An 18506-nucleotide genomic window follows, 5' to 3' on the forward strand; every position below is an offset into this window, starting at 1 on the left:
CGGCTCCCCAGAGCCCCTCAGGGGCTCCCAGGGCCTCCAGGGAAGGGTCTCCCACATCCCTCTGTGTGAGGGACACACAGCCTGTCTGTGACGGGGAGTCTGCCACATCCCTCCACAGGAGGCCCCAGGACAAAGCCCCCCAAACCAACAGCCCCAGGGAAATGCTGAGGGATCTCCAGCAACCCAAGCTCCAGGCCCACACCTGTGTGTAAGGAGCCACCTGAACCTGCCCATCTCTGGGACCCTTCCTAGTCTGTCCCTCGATCTTCATGGGCACCAACAGTACCCTCATTCTGTTGCCAATTTTAGGAGCTCTCCAAACACAGACACAGTCTGTTTTAAGAAAGAAGACATTGTTTCTTCTCTGCAGGATGCAGAGTGGTTTCCACAAACCAAGCACACCGAGGCCTAAAAAGTTATCTGATCCATGTGCACCAGCTGTATAAAATTAATACTATTTAATATCAGACAGTTAAAATTAATACCTGTCAAAAAGATGTTAGTAATAAAATCTATACACCTTTTTGGCTTTGTGTTAAAGATTCATGGGTCAGGAATATACATGTTTGTATTTCCCAGTCTCAAATATTCCTGTCCCACTGGAGTCCCATTCATGTTTTCCTTTCTGTTTGCATCCTTTTGTCCCTTAAGAAATCATCCCTTCTGTGAGTAGCCTTTAAGTAGTCTGACTTGCAAACATAAAGAAATGGTGTCAGAAGCAAGCCCTTTCCCCCTCTATAAAAACTTTGAAAGCTTTTGAGATTAGTTGATTTCAAAGTTATTTGTCATTAGAAACAAAACTGCATGAGGGCACCTCTCATACTTTTGGCTGCACTAGTGGTAGCTTTTGGGGTTTTTTTCCTTCCCTTCTGTTTGGATTCAGTTACTTTACTGCTGTGAAATAGACTCTTCCATTGAAATCTGTGTATTGACAACAGGAATTTATCACAATTCTGTCTGCAAATGGCATTGGAAAACAGCCACTATAAAAAAAATAGTGAGGAGGAAATTAATCTTGAGCAAGTTTTTCTTGATAAGGAAAGAGGATGAATGGAGTCTGCCTCTGCTCAGTGGTGCTGAGCAATGAGCAAACAGGCAATGGGCAGAAATCAATGCAGATGAAGTCACACCTGCACACAAGGCAGAACTTATTTACTGTGTGAGCCACCAAGCACTGAACAGGTTGCTCAGAAGAGGATGTAGAGTGTCCCTCACTGGAAATATTCCAGAACCCTCTGGATGCAATCCTAAGCAATGTGCTCCAGGACTGCGGACGACCAGGCCTGAACATGTTTTATCTCAGATATTTCTTGTTAAAACAGGAAAGTTCTGATGGAAAGTGAGGATCCTGCAGAGGTGGGGCAGCGCTGTTCTGCGCCAGCTTCCTGCTCTGCCTTGAGAGTCATGCTCAGTCCCCACCCCCAGGTCACTACCTGGAGAATGGCTGTGCATGCACCAACGAAACAGGTGAAAAATCTAGTTTGCATAAGAGGCAGGCACCCAGGTGAATTATAAAAGGAAGTGGATCTCATCTCCTTCCCCCTCCCCACCCTGCCTTGCTCCTTCCTCTCCTTCTGTGTCTTTTCTTTGTCTCTCAGCCCCAGATCTGGACACACCATGTGGCAGGACCAGCTCAAGATCTGCAGACTGGTGATATTCTTTTTCCTCCCTCTCTCCCTATTCTGTGCCTGTATTTCCCCACCTGTCAGGGCAGGGAGGACACTGTGCCTGTTGTCCTGGGCAGGCAGGCACAGTCCTGGGGGTGAGCAAGGTCTGGGGGGTATCCTCACTCAAAGCCAAGGGATCAGTGCAGAAGTCCTCTGCAGCAGACCTGAGTACCCTGTGCAGCTGCCAGTCCTGGAGCAATGTGAAACATCTCATCCAAGATGCTGCAAAGCCCAGGCATGGAGAACATCTCCTCCAGAGAGCACTGCAGACTGTGGCAGTGCTGAGTGCTCCTTCAGCAGGGCTGGCTTAGCACTGGGATGTGCCCAGTCCAGCCTTGACAGACCCAGGTGGTGCTGCAACACCAGCCCTTCCCTCTGCCTTCTCTTTGGATCACCTAGGCAGCCCAGAAGGGAACTGAGGTGGTGTTTTCTGTGGGGCTGGGAAGAGCACGGTGGTGGGAGCTCTGGCTTGGCCAGCTTTGGCTGCTGCACATCTGACACACCCACTGGGACACAGAGGTGTGGTGGGATGCTCCTCAGCCATGTCCTGTGGTTTTTTCCATGCATCTGGCAACCAGAGAGTCTCCAGGGCTCTCTGACCACAAGAGCAAGCCCTCACAGCTGTCAGGGCCAGCACCTTCTATATAACCAGCTATAGCTTAATTATGACAAGTGGAGTAGGTAGCAGAGTGTTTGAGCACTAAATCATTGTCTAAATTTTCACATAAATAATAATTTATTGTCTACACTATCATTTAGGTAATCTTCAAACCATAGTCAAAATCCCTGTATAACAAATATTCAATTCTTGATTGCTCATTATTTGATTACTCCCTTATTTTCATTCAGTCATTGATTAATTACCATTAGATAATCATTTGGTCATTAATAAAATGCTTTTAGTCAGCCCCATATTGATGACTTTTCATAATAATTTCCTTGTGACACATGTACATTCACAGATAACATTTCCCTTTACACAGTCAGAATCAGATGCAGCGAGTGACACTGTGACCAATCATGGTAGCATGACAGATGGAGGGACTGTCACACATAATGGTATTGATATAAATACAGCTGAAGACAAGGTTACACAAGTGCTACAGACCCCAGTCCAGGTATGGTTACACTGCCAGCAAGTGAGACTGGCTGAATGCTGGGATCCCATTGCCTCATCCCTCGCTGGCTGTGAGGGTTCTGTGGGCAGGGACCACGGTGTTCCCTAAATGCTACGGCTGCTGAGATTCCCAGGAACACCTCTGCTTTGTGGCCAGAGGAGTGGAATTCCCTCCTGGCATAACTCCTACCCCACAAGGTATTTCAGGTTGTAAAGAAATCAGAATGCCATCTCTGATGGGGTTAATTCCACCTCCCATGACAAATGCAGAGCAGAAGGGAGGATCTTGAAGCTTCCAGGCTTTCTGCTGCAGGGTCAGGACTTGAGAAGCATTACCAAGATGGCTTTGCTTGAATTTTTTCCTTCACTTCAAGCTCCTGTGCAGGTGCTGGAAAGGTAGTGGCAGTTCTAGCTAGTTCTAGCTCCTTCTGCTTGCCAGCTAGGAAAAAGCCTCTCAGCTGAGAGCATGAGTAGGACCCCACGTTATAACTTCTGAGTCTTTATAAGAACTGTAGAACTACTCTGAATTAAATACACAGCACTGTTGGCACTTGGTGCTTTTTCCATGCTAAAGCCTCTCTCAGTTGGGAATGTGCTGCACTGTCTGTGGCCCATGCCCTTGCTCAGCAGCACTCATACAACAACAAAACACCCATCTCCTCCTGCTGTGTTTTTTGTGTCCATGGATTGTAAATCCTTTACACAAATGCACTGCCAGCTGTCTTAGGATATAGGGAAAAAACTGGGAGGCTTTCTTCCTTGTTTCCTGGCTCCTCCTTTTTCTGGACTCCAAATAAAATTCTCCACTATCAGAATTACCTGACAGTTTTAAACTCTTTTCAAATAGTTGGTGAGGTTTGCAGGTGATGGATTGATTCCAGGGTGAGACCCCAAGAAAATTACAGGTGACTAACAATAACACCCTGAAAATTGACCACAGCAGACTTATTCCAAAGCTATAACAGGGTCTGTGCAGTGTGATCTGTGATATCCTCCTATTTTCTTTTTTCAAGATGGGCAGAAATTTCTGCCAAGAATAAAAAACTTGGGACTTTCCGTTTCTCCAGCAGCTTTTGGGCCCTGTGCAGTGCAAGGTCTCAGCCTCTAAAATATCTGTGCAAGAATGGCTGGTCCCTGGGGCATTGTGTGGCTTATTTCTACAGTGGGTGCTGAGGACAGTGGCTGCTCCCATGGGTTTCACTGTCCTCCAGCAGCTGGAAGGAGAATAATTCATTTGAAGTTTGCTTGGAAGAAATCTCCAGCTGCACAAAGTCCATGGGGCTCAGGCAATGCTAGTGTGGGAAAGGGGTTGATGATGGTGTTACATTCATTGTCTTATTTTTCAGAGGTGGCTGCTACCCAGTCACATGAGGTCCTAAGGTGATGCAAATGTGCAGTGAAGCCCAGGATGAAGAAGGACCAAGAGATACTGCAAAGTTCATGTGTGGTGAGTGTCTTCTACTTGATGTAGACTGTCTTCTACTTCTCTCCCCACTTTCTTTCCCACCCCTCTTTTCTGTTTCTTTACCTCACAATTATTGTTAAATAAAAATCAATGTTAATGACCTTCAGATATGGTCTCGTTTGCAGCTTAATTTGGGCAGAGGCATCTGGCACTTATCAGATCTTAACAAAGCCCATCCCTGAACAGTGGCTTCAAGGAGGTTTGTGATCCTCTGCTCCATTGTCCCATCTTGGCTGCAGAGGGAGAGGATAGCTCCAGCAGCAGCTGTTGAGCTGTCCCCACACCAGCTTCCAGGTCACCAAGAAAGTCCCCTTTTGCAGCCAAAACTCCTACAGGAACACTCAATCTGAAAAGACAGGTTTTGGGGACAGGAGGTGTTATCCAGTACAGCTGGAAGAAAACATCGAGTTTTCCATCAGCCAGCCCTCCCCTGGGGGCAATATGCATGGGCAGGAAGCAAAGGCCACCAGAAGCACATCCCTGCTCAGGGCAGGTGAGTCCAGCTCCATCTTTTTGTGTAACCCCACTATATAATGCCTTTACATGCATATTTACAATCAAGTGGCCAAGTCCTGCATTTTACAGAGATAATGCTGCAGTGCATCCCTTTGTTTGCAGACATCACATTTTGATGCTGTCAATTGTATAGTGAGGATTAATAAAACATGAAGTTTAAAGATGCCTAAATCACAATGGGGGAGCTAATAACCTCTGCCAACAATAATATTTGCACTTTATTTTCATCCTAACATCCAGCCATGGAGTGAAGCTTGGGCCAGGGAGCAGCACTACTGCTAATGGACTGGGTGAGGATTCCACAGGGATCCTCAAGCCTGCGCCTTGGGCATCACCTGGACATCCTTGGGGTGCTGTGCCTGTGCCCACAGCTAGACCAGTGATTTCAGGCTGAGTTTACCAGGACTGAGGTAAGCAAGAGACATGGAGTGGTCTTTCTGCATCTGGAGCTGATATCTCTGCATGGATGTGTCTGTCCTGGACTAACACATATCCTGTGGCCAGCCATGGTCCATGCTCTGAGGACCCACCACCTGAGGGGATGTCCCTTTGGGATGTCCCCTCTGGAAGGGCCAAATGGCCCTGGGCTTTGGTGCTGAGAAATGTGTGAACCACCAAAGGTGTAATTTGGCTTTTGCAGAGTCTGCCTGTGTCCCCCCTCCCTGATACAACCCCCAGTGCCAATGACCTGGCTTGCTGGGCCACCACAGCCCAGCAGCCCCAGGGCTGAAATTGAAGCTGGGTGTGTGCTGCATCCCTGGCACGGCTCTTTCCTCTCCATCTCTTTGCTGCCTAGCAAGCATCCTTGTCAAAATAGCTTATTTCATTCCAGAACAAAGTTACCTGAATACATTTGGAAGTTGTACTGCACTATCAGAGTAATCAGAATTTAATTTGATGCAGTCAAGGCTCTAAAAAGATGTTATCAAGAAGAACATCAAAGCTGGATTCCTGCACTTGGAAAGGCAACTGGAATGCTTAGTCCAGATTTCTCATTTTATTGGAGACTTTCAAGATATCAGTCTAAATAACAAAAAATTATTATTGAGAGTATTTGCAAATTAATGTCTTTTGTAGATGAACAAAGGCCCACTTCCTTTGCATGTCAGGGACAGTCTCTTATTAAATCCTGCTAATTATACCATTTGTTGTGTCTAATCATTTCTGCAGTTGCAGAAATTAAAGCTGAAGCTTATTTTCCTATGTGTTAAACCATGCTGTTCCTTGGAGTCCCAATCCTGTAGAGTGAGGATGCTCCCACTCAAGAAAGGGAGACCCTGTGGGTACAGCAATGGGGGAAAGGTGGGAATGGAACCTGGGCTCTTTCTTTTGTACTTATGTCTCTGTTACACACTTGGGACCTTTTATCATTCCCATCTCTTGGGATAGCTGAGGAAAAGCTACAGCTCTTCCTATTGAATGTAATTGTATGACAATCCCAGGTTTTATTTTCAAAGCACAATTTAAGAAGGAAGAAAGGTGCCTTTGGGTCTTTTGAGAGCCAAGGAAGGTTGAAAATGTGACCAAAAAGTGACCATGGAGATGGAGGCTCCTTTTGGGGAGGTTTTATTTGATGTGGGGTGAAAATGTGTTAGAGCACCAGTTGGTGCTGGGGCAGGGGATGGTGGAGCAGTGAGCTTGACCATTTTCACTTCAAACACCCTGATTTCTGTGCCAAGCTCAGGCTGCCCAGTGTATGTCAAGCTGGTGGCAGGGGTGAGTGATGGTAGCCACTGCAGCCATCGATCCCCTCTTCTCCTTTAGCTCCTGTTTCTGCAGAGGCTGATCCCAAATGCCATCATGCCCCTGCAGAGGGGACACAGGAGACAGCCCCAACCCTGACTTTCTCCCTCAGAAATGTGTCGAGGAAGCTTAGGGGGAAAGGAGGCTCAGTCAACTTCGTTAGGGAAATAGTATGGATCTTGTGTTCAAACCTTTGAAGTGTTAATTAAAAAGAATTATGCAAAGGAGCAAGGATTTGAAACATTCATTTGAATCTCAATAAGGCATCTGTATTAAAAATAGCAGCGGGATCAACTACAGATACAGCAGTTTTGGAGCAAAACGACCCTGGCATCCTTGGTTCTGCCGAGTAGAGCATTCCTGCCTGCTCCCTGCCCTGGATGGGTGCTGCAGAGCACAGCACAGCACAGGAAAAACATTTTGTGCCTAATATTTAAAGATCTTGAGAGCATTTCACTTAAAAAAAAGACCCAATGGGGTCTGGCATGGCACTTAGATGTAGAGCAAGGGTAGGTAGAGCAGGTGTATGGGTTGGTATGGTGGGTGCAGGGCTGGGACCACTCCAGAGGCACCCAACATGGGGCACTGGATACCCCATGCAGACCAGACCTCAACCCCCCACCCAGCACAGGCCCCTTCCAGGGAAAACTGGGAGCAAGTGCTTCTCCAGCCCATCTCTTAATTAAAACCCCCAGCATGTCCTGGCCCTTGCTCATTCCAACAAAAAGAATCCAGGGTATTAATTACCAGATCAGTGGATAACATCGTTAAGTTTACTTTTGCACTGTGAGAACCCTGGGGGAATGTCAATGCCTCCTGCCCTTGGCATCAGTGCTCCAAGGGCACGAGTGGGTGGGATCCCCAACCTGCACGGGGGGGGCTGTGCCAGGCCAGCAGCATCAATGGGGTACCAGCAGCACCACTGGGGTACCAGCACCAACACCCCAGGGCTGTAGAGTACTGACAACCTTAGCTCATGGAATGGGGTGTGGGCCTTCAGTGGTGATGGCTTAGCCAGGTAGAGTGCCAGGGGGTTGCAACCCAGGGCTGAAAGCAGCCTTGAAGGGGAGAGCAAGGAGCTTTGCTGGGGCTGAAGTCCCACGGGAAAGGTGACAAGAGGCAAAGCTGGAGCCACACTGCGAAATTCTGCAATGATTTCAAAGGCTGAGGCTGTAACCTCAGCTGCGGATTTGATTAAAAATGGATGAATAACAGCCTGACCTTGGGCAGGGCTCAGGCAGGCACACCCCCTAGACCCTTGCTGTCAGGAGGAGGTGATGCTCTCAGCCAAAACATGCCTCCCTTTCCACCTCACAGAGTGGAATTTCCATGGGTTGGGCCCCACCTGTCCCTTTACAATGCCTGAAGTCTGCAGAGGGGAGCCCAGAACCAAGGGCTGGGTTGTTGGGTCCCCTTGGGATTTTGCTGGTACTTGGGTGGGTGTGTTCAGGATTCTCCATCCCCTGAACTCCTGAGCCAAAACCAACCCCAGTGGCATCAGCTTAGGCAAGAGCCCTTTACTCCTGCCAGTGACATGAGGGTCAGAAGGATGGGGAAGTCAGAGCGTGGAAATCTCCCTGCTCTGCTCCCCAGGACACTGTTCAGAGACTCTGGTTCAGTAGCACTTCACTGTCTCTCCATAGCATGGAAATAATTCAATGGACCACAAGACAGCTAGAAAAGCCTTCTTGTTGTTGCACTGGAGCAAACCCTTTGAGCAGTTGAAAAAGCAGCAGGGCTGTGGGCACTTGGTGGGCAATGAGGTGTGTGAGGTGCAGGTAGGCAGAGCAAATAGTCAGTGTAAGCCATCACTGAGCCCCAGTGGGCAGGGAATGGAGAGAGGATAATCATTTTCCTGGTCTTTCTACAAATATATTTGGGACCTACAAATATCAGCTTGGGTTTTGCAGGGAATCCTTGCAGATTTTTACTCAGTAGCATATACCTTGCAAAAGAATTAACACTACGCTGGGCTGCCTTGAAGCATGGCTCTCCTTGTAGGAGCTGGTTTGGGACAAGGTGGACTTGCTACAAATACAGCCTCAGACCTGGTGGTCAATTTCTGAGTGCAAAATCTTGCTCTTCCAAGTGAAAATGGTGGCTGGAGAAGCTCTTTCCCCCTCCACAAACCTCAAAGCCTCCCACCCAGTTATGCAGATCCCAGTATTTTCTCCTCTAGGCTTTTCCTCATGTGGTTTTTGCATCTCCCAGCCCCACTCTGGGTGATGCCAGCCCCCTGCAGCCACACTGCTCACCAGAGACCTGCCTGGGAATATGAGGTGGGGGTAGGCTTCCAGAAACTTCCTGCTCTTTGATCTATAATTTAAAAACCATTTTGTTTTGTCTTGGTCGCTTTAACCAGCAATTTGCTATAGCAAAAGAACACAATACCCCTTCAGGAAGAAGAAATATACTCATTCTTTCAATTAAATTTCTCCTGACTTTACTAAAACTTTTCCCCTGTTCCTGCTTCTGAAGAAGCAGCTTTTCTCCTTTTTTAATTTTATTTTTGTGATCTCCAATTCCACCGAGACAGAAGAAATCAGCATATCAGAGAAAACAACAATCCTTGTGATGCCCAGCAGTCATTAATTAACAAATTATATTAAAAAAAGAGTTCTGCAGATAGGATTGTTTCCTGGTGATGTTGCCTTTTCTTTTGCTGGCACTGTGACAAGGAAGTCCTTTATTGCTGAGATAGAGGAGATTAAACCATCCCTCTCACACTGGATGGCTTTGTGGGGCTCTTTTCGTCCCCAAATAAAACATCCTGCCCCTGCTTTTACCCTGTTGTGACAGGTTTCTTCCTTGATGGGAAAGAGATGCAAAAGTACATTTGAGCCATAGCATCTGTCCCCCAGCTGACCAGGTCTCCTTTTCATTAGCATGAGCATCAGAGCATGGGGGGCTGAGCTAACCTGAGTGGATTCAGTTTCAGTGGAACACCTGTGGAACATTTGTACTCCCATCAGGTAGTCCACCTCCTCCCTGAAGTCCACAGCCCCAGCTGGCAACAGCCCCAGCAGAGCTCCTCAAGTGGCCCTGCTCTCCCTCCCACCATCTTCCCAGGCTTCTTCTCTAAATTTCAGGATTGTTTCAGCCTCTCCCTGTCCCTAGCTCTCATACCCCTGCTCAGGTAGGAGTAGGTTCTGCTGGGAGCTGTAGGGACTGAGCTCTCTGTTCATACACTGGTGACCAAGGGTGGCACCCATGGGTCTCCAACCTCATTTCAGCTCATGGTCTCCAATGGTGAGGAGAAAAACGAGACCCCAAAGCCAGATGTTACAGAGCCATCCCCCAATGCTCAGCATTCGGGTCCCAGACTTGGGACCAGCTCTGCTGCAAGAAAGCAAAGGGCAAAAAGGTTCTCTGGGCTGTTAGAGCAAGCCAGCTGCTCATCTTTGGCCAAAGAACCTTGGACTCTCTCTTTGCCAAGGTCTGAGGGGCAGCATCCTTTCAAAGGATCTGAAAAGTGTTGCCTGCAGCCTATTTGCAGTGGGGATGAGTTGAACACATGCTGGGGGAAGCTTAATTCTTCCAATAGAGACACCAATCATGTTCCTTTGACTGATCTGTAAATGCTCCCTATAAATCCTGGCATTATCCTGACTCAAGTATGGCTGCAGGCAGGAGCTCCAAGCCACCCAAGCCTCTGTCTGCTGCTGTGGGCACTGTGGGGCCACAGTGCTTCCAGGGCACAGGGCAGGGGATGTGCACAGGGATGTTGCATCAAAATACACCTTTTCCCACCCTCTTTTCATTAATGATGCAGATTTCCCCACTCAGGGCCACAGGCTTGGGTAGGCAGTATTCTGGGGAAAGTGTTGGAGGGCACCAGCAAAAGCAGGACATGGAAATCTGCCTGTTCTGTGCAGGCAGCTCCCACATACTGTTCTTGGTGACCCAGTTAAATTAATTTTGCTGGGTGGTTGTTTTTCTGGTGAAGTGCTGGCTTAAAGTTAATTAGCCAAAAGATGCCCTGATTTCTTTCTTCACAGTAAGATCTGTCATTTAATTTGTCAGCTAGGGTGTTCTCACATTCATGGTCCCAGGCACCACAGGTATGAATTAGGGACCACCCCAGTGGGACCTGTCTTGCCCTGAGCATTCCTACTGGAAACCTACTGGGATTTGCTGGGCCCCTGTGGCTATGGCTACCAGTGCAACGAGTTTGAGACTTGATGGGGAGTGACACATGAGGTGCTGGGTGCTTGCACATTGCTCAACAGCACAGAAAAACCCCCTTCTATGCTCCACCAGAAACTGGAAAAAGAGTGTTTCCTCTTAAAATGTTTTCTTCTCCCCATGGCCCTGGAGAGGGCAGATAATGGAGTGGCTGCCTAACACATACTTCCAGGGAAAAGTGTCAGTACTTCTAAAACTTCAGAGGTTAAAATAGTGTCAAGTTATTTTTAGTAGTTTTTCATTCATTTTAATTTGCCATTCGTCAACATGCAGCAAGGAACTCAGAGAAGCATCGCTCACTCCTGGTGGGTTCCTTTCCCTATGCCAAGCTATGCTGTGCAGGGCCAGGCTGTGCTGAACTGAGCTGTGCAGGGCCAGGCTGTGCTGAACTGAGCTGTGCAGGGCCAGGCTGTGCTGAGCTGGGCTGTGCTGAGCCAGGCTGTGCTGAGCTGGGCTGTGCAGGGCCAGAATGTGCTGAGCTGGGCTGTGCTGAGCTGGGCTGTGCAGGGCCGGGCTGTGCTGAGCTGGGCTGTGCAGGGCCGGGCTGTGCTGAGCTGGGCTGTGCAGGGCCGGGCTGTGCTGAACTGGGCTGTGCAGGGCCAGGCTGTGCTGAGCTGGGCTGTGCTGAGCTGGGCTGTGCAGGGCCGGGCTGTGCTGAGCTGAGCTGTGCAGGGCCGGGCTGTGCTGAGCTGGGCTGTGCAGGGCCGGGCTGTGCTGAACTGGGCTGTGCAGGGCCAGGCTGTGCTGAGCTGGGCTGTGCTGAGCTGGGCTGTGCAGGGCCGGGCTGTGCTGAACTGGGCTGTGCAGGGCCGGGCTGTGCTGAGCTGGGCTGTGCTGAGCTGGGCTGTGCAGGGCCGGGCTGTGCTGAGCTGAGCTGTGCAGGGCCGGGCTGTGCTGAGCTGGGCTGTGCTGAGCTGGGCTGTGCAGGGCCGGGCTGTGCTGAACTGGGCTGTGCAGGGCCAGAATGTGCTGAACTGAGCTGTGCAGGGCCGGGCTGTGCTGAGCTGGGCTGTGCAGGGCCGGGCTGTGCTGAGCTGAGCTGTGCAGGGCCGGGCTGTGCTGAACTGGGCTGTGCTCTGCCTCTGAAGCACCTCAGCTAATGAAAACAAGCTGAAGAGCTGGGGTTGTTCAGCCTGGAGAAGAGAAGGCTCTGGGGAGATCCTAGAGAACTTAGAAACCCTTCCAGTGCCTAAAGGGGCTCCATGAGAGCTGGAGAGGGATTTTGAACAAGGGCTCGAGAGAAAGGACAAAGGCGAATGGCTTCACACTGCCAGAGGGCAGGGAAGAATTTCTTCCCTGTGAGAGCAGTGAGGCCCTGGCTCAGGTTGCCCAGAGAAGTTGTGGCTGCCCCATCCCTAGAAGTGCTCAAGGCCAGGTTGGATGGGATGTGGAACAACCTGGGACAGTGGAAGGCGTCCCTGCGCATGGTAGGGAGCTTGGAACAAGAAGGTCTTTGAGGTCCCTTCCAAGCCAAACCATGATGCGGTGCTATGACTCTATACCATGCCATGTCCCAACGGATCAAGCCGTGCCAAGAGGTGCCAATCCACCCAGCCGTGCCAACACCAACAGGTGGCGACACGCACCCACGGCACCCCAGAGCCGGGGCCGCGCCGGGGCCGCGCCCGCGTGGCCCGGTACCGTCTCGGCTCGTCCCCGGCGCGGCGTGAAAGGACTTCCAGAGCTCCCCTCCGCCTTCACCAGCCCCCCCTCCCCGTTTTCGGGCTGGTTAATCCCGTGTGTAAAGGGCAGCCAATGGATGCGGCCGTTGCGCGGGGTTGGGATTAGCGGCGGGGCGAATGGCTGGCACTTTTACTGGGATTACAGAACAAAGAACTGCTCTCCCTGCCCGATTTGGGGTGGGGGGAGGAGAAAAAAAAAAAACCCAAACCCAACACCCCCTTCTCGGCTTCTTTTCATTCCTTTAGGCCCCTGTCGGGTTGTACCGGCTCCGCCCGGGAAGCGGCGGGAGGCGGCGGGAGGCGGCTCCATCCCGGCCCCCGCCCGCCCGCCCCCGCCGCTCCCGCCGCTCCCGCCGCTCCCGCCGCTCCCGCCGCTCCCGCGCAGCCTCGCCGGGGGAGGCAGCGGCGCCGCGCCCCAACCGCCCGCGGTAAGGAAAAGTTTTGGCCTCCCCTCCCCTCTTGACGGGTCCCCTCTGCACCCCCAGTCACGGCCCTGGCGGGGGGAGCAGCGGCGGGGGGCACATGGGGGTGCGGGGTGCGATGGGGCAGGGGATATGGAGCGTGGGGGAGCGGTGGAGCTGGGGGTGCGGGATAGGGCTGAGGGATGCGGGGGGCAGCAGGGTTCGGGGGGTGGTTGGGAGTGTTGGGGCTGGAGGTGTGCGGGGCAGCGTTAGGGATCCGGGGGGAGGGTGGTGCTGAGGATGCAGCGCAGGACACGGGGTACGAGTGAGAGCTGGGAGATGCAGAGGGGCAGCAGGACTGCTGGAGGGGGGTACGGCTGCAGGGCTGCTGAACGACGTCAAGGCACGGGGGATGTCAGTGGGCAGCAGGGTTGCTGGGGAGATGATAGGGCTGCGGGGTTGGGGGGGCAGCAGAGGGGGGGCATGCTGGGCTCTTTAAGGCTGAGGGATGCTCTTTCAGGCTGAGGGTTGGGGGATTCATTAGGGCCGGTGGGGGTTAATAGGACTGTGGGGGTGCAGTGTGGCATCAAGGCACGGGGGATGTTGGGGTTGCTGCAGGGGATGCTGAGATTATTGGGGCTGGAGGGATGCTGGGGGAGGAATGCCAGGCTCATCAGTCTGCGAGAGTTCAGGGGGGTAATAGGAATACTGGGACCTGATAGTGTGGGGGGATGCTGCAGGGCAGTGGGGCTGAGGGATGCTGCAGGGCAGTAGAGCTTGGCAGGGGTTCTGGATGTTATTAAGGTTGGGAAGGATATTGAAGATCTGTAGGGCTTGGAGATGCTGGGGATATTAGAGCTGATGGGGTGTTGAGCACATTGCAGCTGGGGAGTCACTGGGGCTGGTGGGGGAAATGCTGGGGGTGATGATGGGCCCTGGGGTTGGTTGGTGGGATCCCTGGGGGCTTTGAAGGGATGGCAGGAAGCAGTAAGGCTGGGGGTGATGGTGCTGCAGAGGGGGTGCAGGGAGCAGTAGAGTTGGGGGTGGGATAGGGGATGTCAGGCTGGCCCTCAGGGGTGGCCCACATCCTGAAGGCATTTCTGTGACCACCGCCTGCCCTGGCTGCGTTGGACGGTGCCAGGCAGGAAGGGGAGCTGGAAGCAGGGCTCTGCCAGAGCTTGCCTCCTCTGTGCTGGTGTGGGGATTGGCAGCAGTGCTGCTGGAAATAGAAACACGGTGCTGAGCCGGTGAAGTGCCTGGGGCTTCAGCTGGACTGACCACTGGCCTGGGCACCGTGGCCCATGGCCTGAAGGAACAGGCATCCTCTGCAGGGTGAGTGGAGGATTTTTGATGCCCAGGGATGGCTGTGATAGGGAGAAAGTTACTCCCTGAGGAGCAGGTGCCCTTGTCCTTGCAGCGTGTGGGGCTGGCAGTGGGTTGATCTGGGATAAGCTGTAAATTGGAGTGATCCTATTAATGTGCCTTGTGCAGGAGTGAACTTGGACCCGGCAGTCCAAGTTCAGGTAATCCTGGCTGTTGGTGGTGGGCTCTGGGCACAGCCAGGCGAGGGCACTTTGGGAGGTGATGGTGCCACTGAGCGCCGTGGCAGAGCCATGGGACTGGCTGCTATGGGCACCTTGAGGCTGGTCACCCAGCCTGCTGCCACATCTGTCACCTGTCAGTGTGAAGCTGTGGACACTGGAGCACCTGGGGACATCAGTGTGTGGCCTTGCATAACGGGAGCTTCGGGGTGTCTGCTCTTGGTGCTGCTCCCACTGAAGGAGCTGTTGGAAGTGCTGTAGCTGGGAAATAATCTTGTGGATGTGAGAGCCTTTAATTCTCCAGAGGCCCCCACAATGCACCCAGACCCATTGAGCTGGTTGTTGCCCATCTGAGCCTGCAGAATCCCCTTCTGTGAAACTGCTGCAGCAATATGGGGACCACCAGGGTGAGACCTGACCCTGCTGGCAGCCAAAGGCAGTGTCCCAGTGCTTCTGCTGCAGCCCCTGAGGCAGAGCAGCAAGCCCTGGCACAGCAGCACGTGCTGCCATTGGAGCAGTGTCAGCAGCTGGTTGCATGTCAGGACTGTGTGGTTTTATCAACACCCGAGGGTCCCCTGCTCTTCTCCCCTTAGCCTTGCAGAGCCAGACTCTCTGTGACCACTGGTGGCCACTGAGGGACAGGGTGCCCTGCTTTGGGGCTGTGCCACTGGTTTCCCGTGCACCCTGGCTCTCCAGGCTGGCACGGCCTCTCAAAGCCACATTTCTGGGGTGACACCTGCCAGGGATGTATTGGCACTCTGTGGACAGGAGAAGGGATCGTGGTGCTTGCAGAAGCTGAGGAATGAGTGATGCCAGGGATATGCTCTGGTGCTGCTGCCTGCTCCTGCTGTCCCTCCTGAGAGGGCTTTCCCATCTCTGGAGGAGCTGCTGGTGCTGTCGCTGCTCGTTCAGGTTTGCTAATGAGAAGCTGGGGCAGATGAGCAGGAAGCTGCTCAAGGACACGTTTAGCAACCTGGCTCTATCTGCCTGGGTGAGACACGGTGCCCATATTGGCAGCCCAGCCCTTCCTTTCACAAGAACCTTGCATGGGGCAGGAGGTGACAAGAAAGGTGGGCTTTGGGGTCAGCACGGAGGGTACAGGTCTGGCTGTCCTACAGGGTGTGCATCACGTATAACTGGAGTGATGCTTGTAGGAAGGAGAGGAATACCAAACCCCCGAAGTCCCAGGCCAAAACACAACCTCTGGCTACTGGAGTTAATGGGGGATTCCCGTCTGCTTCTCCCACAGGAAATAGCTCAGATGTTTTTTGGCAATTATCAATGCCCTGGACTTCCTTCAGGAATTTTGTCAGCAGCACCCCAGCAGCCAGGCTGGAGGAATGCACAGGGACTCCAGCTGGATGTTGGCTGCAGGGCTGACCCCTGGGCTTGCTGCTGGCTGTCCCCATCTTGGGCAGTGGTGTTGGGCATGGTTATTCTGTGTGCTGCCATTTGCAGATGCCTGTGGTGAGTGGAGGTGCTGGTGGTTTGTCATGGAAGAAAATGTGTGAATGGATCCTGCTGCTCCAGGATGACTGGGCTGAGGTGCAAGGGCTATGTGATGGTTTGGGGAAGGGGCATGATGGGCAGATGAGGGGCTGTGTTATTGCTCTGGCTTTGCTCCTCCAGCCATGTGTCTGGCTGTGTTAACACCTTGTTGGTAATGACAAAACTTCTTCAGGGCTTTGAGGGGGGAGCAGAGGTTTGCCACCACCAAAGACCTTCTTCAGGATAGGAAAGGACCTACTGGGAGCCCGTCCTGAGATGGAGATAGCTATCCATGAGCTAAATTTATTGGCTCGTTGGTTGGGAAGAGCCCAGCTGGAAGCTATGGGGAAGGCGTCTGGTGTCCATCTCAATTGTGGCCAGAGCAGTGGGGCTGGGGGTAGAGAGAGCCCCAGCTGGAGGTTTGCAGAGGAGGTGGCAGCTCTTTGCAGACTGGAGTGAAGCTTCCCAGGGCTCTGCTCTGCCCTGTGGCAGCCCTGTCCCTTCACCGGGCATGTTCAGTTTGCATTTCTTGAAATGTTGTCTTTAAAAAGCAGTCAAGAGCCGCAGGAAGCTGCAGTGGCCCCAGGTGGGCTTTAGGAATTGTGGTCATGGGGATTTCTGGCTTGCTGTTTTGATGCTTCATTTCTTGGTGTTGCTCTCTTGGTTAAATTTGCTTCAATCCCAAGAGTGGTGGAGCACTGGGCTGGGCTGGGCTGGGCTGTTTCTGCCAGATCCCCCCAAATCAGCTGGGGCACGTGGGACCACCTCATGTCCCATCCTGGTCCAGGAGCTGCTGCCAAACACCACCTTAGGAGCTTACCCAGAGCACAGCAAGGCTCTCCTTGCTGTGGGAGCAAAGGACAGCATCCCTTGAGGTGAGATGCTGTGGAGAAGAGCACAGGGCACATGGACCCCTCCTGGGCACATGGACCCCTCCTCAGGAGCAGACTGTGCTGAGCAGCGTTTACATTTGTCCATGCAAACAGTTTCTGTGGGAGCTTTCTGGATTCACATTGTCTTGTCTCTGCTCTGTGCTGGTCTAGCTGGTTTAAAAAGGTAATTAATTAATTTGGGTGGAATGAGTGGGGGACCAGTGAGGAGCATCACTCTGCTGCTGCACAGCCACGTGAATGTCATTGTCCTTTGCCAGCATGTCCCTCCTCAAAGCCAATCTCCACCTCTCATATGAGGGCTGAGATGCCCATCTTCATTTTCTTTACATCTCTGACATTAAACAGAGCAAGAGCCAGTGGGTAGGTGGGTGTGGACCCAGGATGGGTCCTGGAAATGTGCCGTGTAGAGCCCACCTGCAGGCCTGAGACTTCTGCCCCACGAGATGGGAGAGACAAGCCCAGATGCCTCCTGGCCACGGGTGACATCCCCTGTGTGGTGTGCTGGGGTCTGGCAGTGCCCCTGGGCCATTCTAATGGGTGTGAACAGGTGGCTGCAAAGGCTTGTGGTGGGCACCACAGACCTGCTGTTGATCTGTTCCCACAGCCCCACAGTTAAAACCTGGGAGCCCAGAGGGTGCTTTGAGGTGTAGATCCCACTAGGGCTGGGAAGAAAACTGCTGGGCAGGATGTTTTTAACCATTTTTAATTTTTGGATAATTTCTTGAATGTTTTGGTGATGCGTGTGGATGCTGGTTGCTACCATGGTTGTGTGTCCTGCTTGGCTTGGTTTCTCCTCCAGGAGAAACCTCCCCCTGCAATGGATGCACAGAGATTGCACAGATTTATGTGCTTCTGGGAGAAGAGCATGGAGCCTGGGCCTTGATGGGCAGCAGCACTTTTCAGTCCCACTTCAAATCCCTGGATGAAGCAGGATGGGTACATGGGGTCCCTGCCATGGGTTGTGCCCATGGTGTGGCTCTATAGGAGCCCTTGGCTTCCTTCTCCCGGGCTAAAAACCTTCCAAGCTTTTCAACAGGTAATTGTTGTTTGGAAGAACATAGAGACATTGGTCTGGCTTAGGGAAAACTTACAGAGTGGGAGTCTTCCAGAGCAAGGTGACACTGGAAACAAAACACCTCAGTGGGTGAGAAAGATCTCCGTGTTTTTTTCTGGTTGCTGTGCTGGAAGATGCTTCACCCACTTTTAATGGGATGAGTGCCTCCCTGTGCCCAGGTTTTGGCAGAGATCACATTGTGTCTTTGGCTCCAGCTGTGTCCGTGTGGATGTCTCCTGCCTGGGAAGCCACCTACAGCTCAGTACCTGTGAGAGGTGACCTTGCCTTGAGGCACTGGCTGCTCATTTGCTGCTGGGCTCCAGCCTGGCAGCACCAGAGGACAGGCCTAGGGCAGTGGAGACATCTCAGGCCATCTCACCAAGCTGGAGGTGGCTCCCTGGAGCTGGGCAGAACTCCCACGCTGACAGGATACACAGATGAAAGGGACAAACCCAGCCCTGCTGCTAATTAGCAGCAATCCTCATGCCAGCTATTAACCCTGTCCACTTCAGAAGGGCTCAGTGCCAGGCACGTCGGTGGCACCAGTGCCAGCACTGCCCTCCCTGCCTGCCCACTGTCACTGAATGCTGCAGGAGGCTGGAAGGCTTTGGGTGAGGCTTGAGACAAGCTGCTGGTCCTGCTCAGGGCTGAGATCCCAGAGGGACCTTGGTGACAAGGGGAGGGATTTCCCTGGATGGATGCTGCTGCTTGGACAGTCACAGGAGGTTCCATAAAGTTGCATTTGTGGTAGGGT

At 52.3% G+C, this 18506-nt stretch overlaps 1 protein-coding gene across 5 annotated transcripts in view; it reads left to right on the top strand.

Annotated features, from left to right (window-relative positions):
• The first annotated feature begins 12739 nt into the window (after window positions 1-12739).
• Window positions 12740-18506, top strand: part of GTF2IRD1 (GTF2I repeat domain containing 1) — a 69049-nt gene continuing 63282 nt past the window's right edge. For all 5 annotated transcript variants that reach the window (XM_030962504.1, XM_030962505.1, XM_030962507.1 and 2 more), the window contains exon 1: window positions 12740-12803. The gene's annotated coding sequence lies outside the window, so the exon portion shown is untranslated. The remainder of the gene's footprint in view (window positions 12804-18506) is intronic.

Source organism: Camarhynchus parvulus, chromosome 19 (genome assembly GCF_901933205.1).
Source record: "Camarhynchus parvulus chromosome 19, STF_HiC, whole genome shotgun sequence".
Classification (NCBI taxonomy): Eukaryota; Metazoa; Chordata; class Aves; order Passeriformes; family Thraupidae; genus Camarhynchus; species Camarhynchus parvulus.